Source organism: Microcebus murinus, chromosome 9 (genome assembly GCF_040939455.1).
Source record: "Microcebus murinus isolate Inina chromosome 9, M.murinus_Inina_mat1.0, whole genome shotgun sequence".
NCBI classification, from domain to species: domain Eukaryota; kingdom Metazoa; phylum Chordata; class Mammalia; order Primates; family Cheirogaleidae; genus Microcebus; species Microcebus murinus.
Genome location: NC_134112.1, coordinates 35,269,183 through 35,281,777, shown reverse-complemented (window position 1 = coordinate 35,281,777; position 12,595 = coordinate 35,269,183). Strand labels below are relative to the sequence as shown.

Below are 12,595 nucleotides of genomic sequence, written 5' to 3'. Positions count from 1 at the left end.
TGTTTCAGAGGATTTTCGTGAGAGGTTTCTTCTCATTAAGAGGAAATCCCTTGAGAGTTAGTTAAAAACATTTGCAAAAAATTGACATATGTTTTATGTGTTTGAACTAATCCTCATTATTTTCTTCCTTAATAAAACCTTTCATTTCCAATTATTTCTCTTTTGTTTCCTGGAAATACACTATGAATAGTCATAGTGAGATACATTGACTACACTGAAATACATTAGTCTAAACATAGCTGGAATCATTATTAAGTAAAAGACAGACTATAAAGTCAATGCATTTTCAAATATGAAACAAAGTAAGTTTATTAATTCATAATAATCTTTAAAGGCAGCATGACATCTTATTATTACATTATTACATTGACATGCTCAGCAACTATTTTATCCAAAGCAATATATATTTACTTTCATTCAATATTTACTTATGTTCATGACAATTAGTTAGGGAAAAATTAGATTATACAGTTCTGTAAAACAAATTATACTTTTTTTTTCTGCGTCCACCTTTCCTTGGTAGCTCGCTATGTCACTATATTCCCAATAAGAGGGGACACATCTTCTGTCTATTTAAAGCCATAAGAGAAGTTGGAAGATAAAAATGGGTGCACACATGCTCAGAAACAGAAATTGACAACATCAAGAGCAGTGATTAAACAAATAAGACAAAAAGTTATATCAGATTGGAGGGTCAAAATTTTAAGTCTGCTCTCCAAAATGTTAAATCACTGTATTCCACAATATTATAGATATGTCCAAGTCTAAGAAATATAGCAAAGTAATTTTGTAACAATTGCGACACGACAGGGACAATGATATACACTAAAATATAATCAATATCTTAACTTGTACTCTAAATTAAATTTCTATATTATGCATCTCAAAGCCATACCATTTATTGAACAACAATTATGGATGCCATATGTACGCTGCATAATAATAAAGAAATATGTTTTTGTTCTTAACAGAAACATTGATGTTATACCAAGAATCATACTAGTTTCCCTTTCCAGTTGCCTATTATTGATATAATGATGAGAAAACAAACTCACTCTAATCTCATGGAGTCTCAGTTGCCTTATATGTATAATTAGGATTTGTATGCATATTGTCTTCTAAATTTCTTTAAGAAATTCATACTCAATTTTAAAAAATGTTTTCTTTCATCCCCTCTCAAGATTATTTCTTTGAAAATCAAACTTTCTTCAATCTCTCACTGTCATCTTAGCCCTCACCTCTATCCATGTACTTACTAAAATGGAGTCGAAAATCTTTTTGGAGTTTTTGAAGATATCTACTGGTTATTCCCAATATTTCAAAAAGGAAATTGCGGCTGGGCGCGGTGGCTCACGCCTGTAATCCTCACTCTCTGGGAGGCCAAGACGGGCAGATTGCTCCAGGTCAGGAGTTCAAAACCAGCCTAAGCAAGAGCAAAACCCCATTTCTACTATAAGTAGAAGGAAATTAATTGGCCAACTAATATATATAGAAAAAATTAGCTGGGCGTGGTGGCGCATGCCTGTAGTCCCAGCTACTCAGGAGGCTGAGGCAGGAGGATTGCTTGAGCCCAGGAGTTTGAGGTTGCTGTGAGCTAGGCTGATGCCACAGCACTCACTCTAGCCTGGGCAACAAAGCGAGACTCTTTCTCAAAAAAAAAGGAAATTGCATATGGACATGAAATTGTATTTATTGCTTATTTTTTTGTTTTTGGAGGGGTCTGGAATTATACTAACTCATGGTGAGGTTGTCAAATAATAATTAAAAATAATAACTGATTGCTTAATAAATACTGTTTTGTATTTATTTTTCTGTATTGATTTTTTTCTTTTTTTATTACAGCATATTATGGGGGTACAAGTATTTAGGTTATATATATTGCCCTTGTCCCACCCAAGGCAGAGCTTTAAGTGTATCCATCTCCCAGACGATGTGCACTGCACTCATTATGTCTGTATATACCCATTTCCTTCTTCCCCTTCCCATCTGCCTGACACCGAGGACTTAAGTGTTGATCAGTTAAGACCAATTTGATAGTGAGTACATGTGGTGTTTGTTTTTCCATTCTTGAGATACTTCACTTAATAGAATGGGCTCTAGCTCTAACCATAATACAAGAGGTGCTATATTCAATAAAGGGCTGACAACTGTTTTTTAAATATAAGCCTTTCAGAAACATGAAACCACAGTCAGATATTAACATAAATTATCAAAACATCGGGAACAAAGTAACCACTGGTTCCACTGGGAACCAAAGTAACCTCATCTTCATTACTATAAATGGTACTTCTACTCCTATTTTCTTTGCCACCAATACTGTCCTCCTCAGGAGACAGAACAATATTTTCATCAAATCATGTTCCCTGTTTAAGAATATAAAACATTTACTCTGAAGTTTTCTAATTGGCTCACAAGAAAATTCATAGTTTGGTCCTATATGTAATACAATGTAGAATATTTTCTCTGTCTTCTGTCATGATAGATTTTAGTATATTTATGAACAGGTGGAGAATACTTAGAAACAAAATGTTTAGAGTATATAGACTCAGTTTAAAAGTGAGTTATATCAATTCGGTCCAAAATACACTGGGAACCTGTCATCAGTATGCATATATTTAAGAATACTTACATGTAGGCACTAGAACTATTCAAATCAATTCCACTGACTTAAAAATTGTCTATTTTGGCATCAGTGAATATTTTAGATGCATTTTAACACAGCTAAAAATAGTTTTATGGATGCTAATCTAGATTTTAGAATACCTTATCAGATGTGTTTTGAATGTAAAAAAAATTTGACCCAGAATTCCAATTCTTTCAATTATTGGCATTTCAAGTCAATCAATAGTTATGTACCGACCTTATTTATTTTCCAAATGCTTTGGAAATCTTGAGTCTCAGATTAATTCAACTAGAATGTTTATTGTCACTTTCTAAAAATGATAACAATTTAGAAATAATAAGAATAATAATTTTAGTTGAGTTCTTATGTTTTAAAATATAGAAATGCAGTACCAGTCTGTAAACGTCTTCCTTTCTAGACTTCAACTTGTTTTTCTAATTTATAGCTTAAAATGTACAAATAAAGGCTATAATCCTACTCTGTCAAGTTTATATGGTGAACAGGTATTGTGTTTGTGGATGCATTTCTTCCTGACAATGGCTTATGATATGAATCTACATGAAAAATATGGATTTGATTTGATTTGGTTTGATTTTTTCATTGAGCAGGAAAAGATGAATGAACAATTCTGTGAATTAATAAAGGCAGAGTTTTTTGTACCTCAATCAGTTATGTACATACTTACTAAAGCATTTAGAAATGAAAGGAGACTAGAAATTCTATCTTCAATCTCATATACCTGTACTTTTCTTATGCCTTTATAAAGATTCTAATGCAAAATTTTGGTTTTTATCTCAATTTTTATTACCACTTTTACATGCCTTCAAAATACGTTGTTGAATGATTTTGGAATTAAATTGTCCTGGGGGAAAAAAGAGAAAAACTCTGTATGGAGCAGAAAGGATATTTTCATTATTAAAGGCATAGGGTGTTTTAAAAACATTTTTTTCCAGAGCTTCTGTCAGTTTTGGCAAACAACACAGCAGTTTCATCTAATTTCTAAACCTGGAAGTTGATCCCAAACTCTGGTAGTCAGAGATCTGTTAAGTGTGTTCTTGCTCTTTTACCTGACACTTTTGACTCAATCTGAAACATTTTTATTCATTTTTTTATATTTTCTTTCCCTAGTGTTGTTAAATCTTAATTGTAATGGCAGAGCTATTTCTTCTTCTTCACAGAAAATTGAATCTTGAATATTGCAGCTCCATATGCAAAGCAATCTATTTGATTCACAATTTAAATCATTAAAATATTTGTTTTTTAAAGTGTTAATTATAGTACTGTATAGAATTGATGAATTTATTATTTATTATCAAATTAAAAATGAATAGTTGTCTCTATGACTAAGATTCTGAGCTTGCTTTTTAAAATAGTAGGTACAGTTTTCAGAACAATATTTAATCAAATATATTTATAGACAAAAATTTTCTTATATCACTACTAAGTTCACAGTATTACTCTAATGTTTTGGCTTGGTCATTTTTTTGGTAACATATCCTTTGTGGCACACCAAGAGTATAAAAAATCTCTGAAAAAGAAATGTGTTTAATTACAAAAGCATTTAATATATGAATTCTAATGAGTTTATAATATAGAATATATATTATTCATCAGTGTGTCTATGGAATATTTTGTACTAGCTTCTCCTAAATTCCCTAGAAAGTAAAATGTTATCTAAGGAGTAATTCAAAGAAACAGGTAAATACTGAATCCTAGTATTTAAAACTAAATTTTTTAATATCTCAATTAATTTATCTGTTAAAACAGAGAAAATAAACTATGTTAAAAATAGTTAAATTAACTATAATAAGTTATAAATAATTGAATATTTTCTTTGGTAAAGATCTATGTGATTAATCTCATGTCTTAATTTTTCACTTTTAATCGGCTGTTTTAGCATCACATGCAAGAATATTATCTTAGAGTTTTTCAAAATATGTCCCTTAAAGCATTATTCTCATAGGTTATTAGTAGATGTTGAGGCTGAGGAACACAGAAAATGTTTCTAAGATATATTCAATTAAGGGACTGTTGGGTTAAAAATAGTTCATGAAATTTTCTCTCTAGAGGCCTGCTTAAAGCCTAAGAGAGGATAATCAAATGTACTCATTATTATCTTCTTATTAGCCACCGTTCAATGGCTCAGGGGTACTTTTTGTTGTTCTAAATGATGTCTATCTTGAACATAAGGAGCTGAGATTGGGCTTACATGTGGTGACATGGAGGAATAGGCACTGGCAGTTGATTTATACCATGATTTTGCATGTAGAGAGGGTAAATTCGTTATAGATAAAGTTTAGACAGTGTAGGTTATATATAGTCCCATTCCAGTTTACTAAACAATTTTTTAAAATATTTAAATTATAGCTAAGTCAATATTTCTCAAATTTTCATCTTAATTATGGTTAAAAAATAGAGATTTTTGAAGTCTCACACTGGACTGAAGTCTCACACTAGACCTCCTGATTCATAATCTGTAGATGAGGGGTCAGGAATATATAGTTTTAACTTGCTGAAAGGGATTATTCTTAAGAAAAAAATGAGCTGGAAAATCATCTATTAGAACAGATAATGTTGTCTGATCACCCTAGCTTAGCCCTGTTTTAGTGATAGTGCATTATATTCATTCTTGCATACAAAAAACCCAAGCATTCCAAATTTTCAGGGCTATAGTACTCCCTCTAAAGTACTTAGAATATCATAATATGTGCAAATCTGATGATATTTACAATTTTGCTTAAGATCCTCAGATGATGCACATTATATTTCTTATGGTATGTGAATTTATAATTTATCTTTTTAAAATAAAAGTATTTGTGTTTAAGTCTAAGGTGGATGCATATGCCTACATAAATATAAGCCCTAACAAACATAAGTATAGAGAAATATAGACAAAAAGAATGCTTTCTTTGACAACATTTATTCATTACATGCAAAAGAAAAGCTTAGAATCTTATGTTAGCAGCTTATATATTCCTGACATAAGAACATTTGTACTATGCAGATATCTTTTTTCAGCTCTGTTACATTTCAAACTTCATAAGTATAGAGGTCTTTTAAAACTAAGACTCAATCTTTGTAACATGGAATTTTTTAAAATATGAGAAATATTTCATTGTTTGCCTAGATATTAAGGAGAAAAAACTCTTTACAAGCCATGAAATAATATTTTATATTTGTTTTAATTTCTCCTGTTCACTCATTCAATAAAAAAAAATGTCAATAGAATAACCCTTGTGTTATAAAAACCGTGTTATGGCTGAATGGTGGTGAGGTGGCTACAAAGATAGAGAGTTCCTGCCATCAAAGAACTCATAAACACATAGTGAAAACATCATGTGACAAATGCCAAGGAAGTTAGGGGCTTCCTTGTGAGCACCTAAGAAGAACTCATAAAGGACATAACCTTAAAGAGAAGCAATGAGGGCAAAACAGGAGCCCATTTCTGGAGAAGAAACAGAGTAACAGTTAAGAACACAGTAGGGGAAGCACAGAAATTATGAGTGGGTATGAACCATTTGACTGGTGTAGACAAAATGTGAGAAGCAAGAACGTAACTGTGTGTTAAAATTAGGGGGAACTCAATACCATTTAAAATAGCTGCAAATAACCTTCTTGTATAAGCACTGTGCTAAAATTGCAGAAACTAGGACTATGTCTTGGTTTTTGTAATAATGCTAGCAGAGTACACACAGGAAGAAAAGTAACTGCACTGGATTGCAAAGACTGGGGTGGACCTCTTTCTTAATGTCCAGTGTTCTTTGTCTTAAGATTCAGTGCAATATATTTAAAAAAGAAAAGAAAAGGAAAAGAAAATTTAAAATAGCTTCAAATAAAATGAAATACCTAGAAATGTACTTATAAAAGAAGGTGAAAGATCTCCACAAGCAGAACTATAAAACACTGATGAAAGAAATCATAGATGAACATAAACAAATGGGAAAAGCACACCATGCTCATGGCTGGAAAGAATCAATATTGTTAAAATATCCATACTCTCCATAGTGATTTACAGATTCAATGCAATTCCCATCAAAATACCAATGCCATTTTTCCCAAAGTTAAAAAAAATATTAAATTTCATATGGAATCAAAAAATAACATGAGTAGCCAAAGCAGTCCTAAGCATATAGAACAAATCTAGAGGCATCACATTACCCAACTTCAAATTATACTACAAGGCTATAGCAACCAAAACAGCATGGTAATGGTATAAAAGTAGACACATAGATAAATGGAACAAATCAGAGATCCCAGAGAAAACAAAACAAAACAAAACAAAACAAAACAAAACACATACCTACATCCAACTGATCTTTGACAATGCAGACAAAACATACATTGAGGAAAGGACAACCTATTCAATAAATGGTGCTGGGAAAATTGGATAGCCACAAGTAGGAGAATGAAATTAGTCTCCCTATCTGTTACCACATACAAAAATTAACTCAAGATGTGTTAAAGGCTTAAATATAAGATCTGAAACTACAAAAATTCTAGAAGAAAACTTATGAAAAACTCTTTTGTATATTCACCTAGGCAAAGAATTTGAGTAAGAATCCAAAACCAAATACAACAACAACAAAATAAATAAATAAATGGGACTTAATTAAACTACAAAGTTTTTTGCACAGCAAAAGAAATAATCATCAAATAGACAACATACAGAATCAGAAAAAATATTTTCAAACTATATAGGGACAAGGGACTGACAAGGGACTATAATAATATCCAACACAAGGAACTCAAGCAAATCACACACACACACACACACAAAACTCCATTAAAAAATTGGCAAAAGGCATGAAAACAAATGTTTCAAAAGAATATATAAAAATGGCCAAAAAGATGAAAAAGTGCTCAGTGTCACTAATCATCAGGGAAATGCAAATTAAAACCTCAATGAGATACTACCTTACCCCTATCAGAGTGGCCACTGTTAAAAAGTCAAAAAGCAATAGATGTTGTCATGGATGCAGAGGAAAGAAAATTCTAATACACAAGTAGTGGGAATATAAATTAGTACAACTTCTATGGAAAACAATATGTAGACTCCTCAGAGAACTGAATGTAGACCTACAATTCAATCTAGCAATCCCACTACTGGGTATCTACCCAAAGGAAAAGAAATCATTATGTCAAAAAGGCACCTGTATTTATATGTTTATTGAAGCACAATTCACAATTGCAAAGATATGGAATCAAACTAAATGTCATCAACTGATGAATTGATAAAGAAAATGTGGTGTGTGTGTGTGTGTGTGTTTATATACACACATACACACTTAACATGCATATATACATACCATAGAATACTGCTCAGGCATGAGAAAAACATGAGCAAGAATGAAATAATGTCTTTTGCAGCAACTTGAATGGAATTGGAGGCCATTAGTGAAGTATCCCAGGAATGGAAAAATACTACCACATGTACTGACTTTTAAATGGGAGCTAAAAGATGCGTATATAGGCCACACAACATGGTAATGGACACTGGAGACTCAGAGGGTAGGGGGAGAAGCGGGTGATAGATCCAAAATTACCTATCAGGTACAATGTTTACTGTTAAGGTGATGAGTACACTAAAAGCCCCGACTTCACCATTATATAAATCATCCATGTAACAGCAACAACAACAACAACAAAATACTTATAGCCCCTAAATCTATTAAAATTTAAAAAAAAACTATTAAAGATATATAATAATTCAAAAAAATCAAAAAAAGACTCAAGGTCATGAATGAAATTCATTAAAGGTCTTAAAGGTAAATTTGGATGATATCAAATAAGGAGACAGGAGTCATACTGTGGGGTGGCGGTGAGATTTGAAAAAAGTATACAAATTAGAAGAATGCTGTGATGTGCTGTGCAAGCAATGAGGAAGGCTTAACCTAGAGCATTCAGATCAGTGGTTTTTCATCTTGGCTGAACATTTGAATCAGCTGGGGAATTGCAAAAACGTGATAACTGACTGTTCTCTCCACCAATACAGCAGAATCTCTGAAAGGGGTGGAATCAAGGTATCAGTACTGTTGAAAGCTCCCTAGAGCTATGCTTCTCTATTGTGGTATTACATTAGAATCCTCTAGGGAGCTTTCAACAGTAGATTCTAATGTCCTACCACAATTGAGAAGCATAGATTGTTGGGTTACTGGGCTTAATGGCTGATATATTTGGGTGATGAGAGAAAAGGAAACATCAAGATCAACTCCTGAGATTTCTTGCTGGAGAAACTGAATTAATAGTTAAACACTAACACTGATGGGAACTATTGATGACAGCTAGATATTGTGAACATGATTATGAGTTTGATTTTTAATGTCTTGAACTTAAAGAAATAAATATAATATTATAGAGATTCTTTCTGTGCTTGGCTTCTGAAATTTGTTAGTTTGGGAAAATAAAAGCCCATAGAGCTACAAGGAAAGAAAGAGAAGAATTTAAATATTAAGATTTCTGTCAATATGATCTCTGATTCTCCAGCTCTGGAAATGTAGGCTGTTTTTTTTTTTTTCTTTTGTTTGTTTGTTTAGCCTGAGTTTTCCTTATTTAGCTCTTATTTCAACAAACAACCACATTGTCATTCTATGAGCGAGGTTTTATCGTAAAGGCACAGCAATGAAGAGTAAGACCTAGTCACAACTTCACTTAAAGCTTATCTTTCCTCCAGATCTGGCCTCTTATATCCCTGACCTTAGCTTAGTAAATGTCACTTTGACAGGGCAGGCTTTACCCAACCAAGATGGATGATTCTTACAATGAAAGACTAAGACAAGGGAGAAAGCTAGAATTAAGCTGCACTATTTATCTCATGTTGCTGAATGATTTCATAAGATACCTACTTAAACAGAGCAGGTGTGGTAGGTGAAAATGTCAGTAGGGGAATAGAAATAAGACAAGGAATTATTTGTTCCAAACTGATACCTATATGTGTAATACTAATAAAGTTTAGATTATCTCAACATACCAACCTATAATTTATCTAAGTTATCTAAAATTGTAAAACAACATCATCAACAACAAAAACTACCAGGGTATTTGTTATAAAGGATTGTAACAACTTAGTTTGTACCCTGGCTCCCTAAGCCAATGGTTAAAATCTACACACAGGTGTTCACAGAAAGATCAGTGTTTCACAAGTGAATAATAATAATATAAAGTAGGCCTGATTCTCTGTATTTTTGTGTGTTTAACCATACTCAGCTCCTTTCCCAGTGAATATTAAATTAATATTTTATGCATTTTGCATTGTTAAAAATAACAGGTTTATCTTGTCCTCTCCAATTTCAAATATTTCCATACTCCTAGAATGTTTGAAATGTTGTGTAATGTTTAAACTGTTCAGAACACACAGTGATATTAGCTGTAGTAAAATTTAGCAGAAAGTCTAAAGAGATGTTCAAAAAAAGAGAGTTTGTAGTTTACTATTGTTTAGGTATGATTAATGGATCGATGCCTTAGCTCAAAGAATTTAAATGTAATGAAAAATTAAATTTTTGAAGTTCAAAATCTTGAAAAGATTCAAAAAATAAGGGAGATTTTTTAAACTATGTGACAAGCAGCTGGTAAATTCTATTTAGATTAATAGTATAACAGAGCTGGAATTTAATCCTAGCATAATAGCCACATCTCTATTCTCTTGCTCCCAGTGCAGATCCCTTCTTAGTTAAATATCCATCCCTTTTTCATATCTTTGGCAAAGTCTTCCTCATCTTTTAGATCATTGTTTTAATTCTTCTTATTCAATAGTAAAAATAATAATTTATAATAATAAGCATAAAAATAACAGCAATACAAACATATCATAGAAGAAATATAATTGAGAAATAACTAGTACAGATACTTTACAAATATTAATTCTTTATGAGTTACTGTCCACCTCAAACCACAGGGTAGGTATTTTTATTTCTCTTTTCCAAAATAGGAAACTAGTGTTCAGGAAGACAAGTAACTTGCCACAGTCACACAACTACAAAGTTAGCTGAGCTAGAATTTCTCCTTGGGCATGAAAGAAGCCAAAAGTAGTGTTTTGTGGTTCTTTTTCTGATTTTTCCATATCATCATAGTCTTCCTAATATCCCTCAGCTGGAACAAACTTCTCCCTTTCCTGCTTCTCAAATGTATTTTGAACTTGAGTGTGTCACTGTGTTTACAGACTACCTTGTATCATAGATATCCAAACCTCTCTTTCTCATACTGCCCAAACACACATGTGTCTGTGTTTACAGACACATGCATAAACACAAACACACACACAATCAATACTCAGAGGTAAATATTTGCTCAACAAATACGTGTTGAACTGATATCAAGAGAATTCTAGTTTAGCCAGTTAGCCTTCTTTAGCATTTTAATTTCCAGTATGAAAGACAGCACAGGCATGAAATCACTGGAATATATCATCAAAGACCAACCATACTGACATAGGGATATAAATAATGTAGAACAGTGAAAATGGAAAATATTTTTAATACTTCTAAAGGACAAGAGTATATAAATCCTAGGTGGTGCGACATTTTACTATTGTAGTTATTGGCATTAAGGAGTACAGTTTTAAATGGACTTTTTTCAAGTCAAATATCTTTATAAAAATGAGGCCATAACTGTACAGTGTGGTAGGTTTTCAGTATCTAATGATTCATGAATACTTGCCAAAACCTGCAGATTTTGAAAGAAAAGGTTCACCTCTTTCTTGATTTAGTACAGAGTAAATCACAGACAAGTTAGTGTTGCATTTGGCCATGAAGCTGAGAATAAAACATAGAAATCATCAAAAGAAAAATATCTGACTAGTGTATTCCCCTCCCTGGGCAGCATTGATCATTATCCTGCAACGATGTAAAAGGTTTTCAAACAATTATGAAAGTATTTACTCTAAGAATATTTCCATGAAATCATTGTCATGCATGGAAAGAGAATTATATACATTTAATGAGTTGACTGGAAAGTAGGCAAACATGAGTGAATGAGGTTTGTATAAAGAATAAATAATAGATATTGAACTAACACAAAATCCAAACAGCCAGGAAGGCTATTTTAATTGATTTAATATTTCTTCTGAATCCAACTTGAAAGGAAACATTTTAGTCCATTTGTAAGATAACCCCTTTCTAAAGGCAATACTTTAATTCAAGATAAGTCAATAACATATCCAAACACTTTTGACATGGAATATTTGAGTAAATCTATAAAGGGTGCTTATAAAAATTTATGTCCTCTGGGCTTTGAAGAATATATGTTTAAAACTAAGAAACACATAGACTATATATAATAAGCATTATATTGGCAGAAAATATACTAGTTAATTTTTCTTATAATTTATTTATGTAATATAAAATGCATTAATAACATTTAATTAGCTCAACACGTACTTTTTTACTTTATCATCTGGTCCGCTGAATTGGCTTTCTCCCCTCTTAATAATTTGCCTTGTCACTACTCCAATCATGAAACAAGTGTGATCAATTTTACACTCTAATTATCTAATACCTCTCACATTTTTTTATGTCAAGACACTCATTCATTTCAACTTACGACCTCTTAATTGTCATATCTGCCTCCAATCTAATACAGTATCACTGACCATTCTATTCTGTTTAAAATTCATCATCACTGGGTTGAAATACAAATATTTTAGCATAAAATATTTTGTATGATTTTCTTCTTGTCCACCTCTCTAATTCATCACTCTTTGTCTCACTTGCATTGAACTATTTTCATTTCCCGTAACTCCCCATGATATTTCACACCGCATGTCTGTTCTTGTCATTGTCCCCCAGGCCTCCATACTTTGCTATTTATTTTTTTATATTTCAGGATATTATGGGGGTACAAACTTTTTGTTACATGTTATGACTCCTACTTTGCTGTTTCTAAGCTTCTTTCAAGACTCAGCCCAAGTGTTACCTCCTCTTGGAATTGATCTCTAGGCACTCTTTCATCATCACCACAAACTGTTAGGTTCTTCTTCTC

General features: G+C 32.1%; 1 protein-coding gene and 1 non-coding gene across 6 annotated transcripts in view; one reads left to right on the top strand and one right to left on the bottom strand.

Moving 5' to 3' along the window:
• Positions 1–12,595, bottom strand: part of AGMO (alkylglycerol monooxygenase) — a 305,885-nt gene that overhangs the window by 63,393 nt on the left and 229,897 nt on the right. The window lies entirely within an intron of this gene.
• Positions 6,233–6,410, top strand: LOC142873240 (small nucleolar RNA SNORA81). The gene has a single exon (XR_012921277.1). It is a non-coding gene; the product is annotated as a small nucleolar RNA SNORA81 (small nucleolar RNA).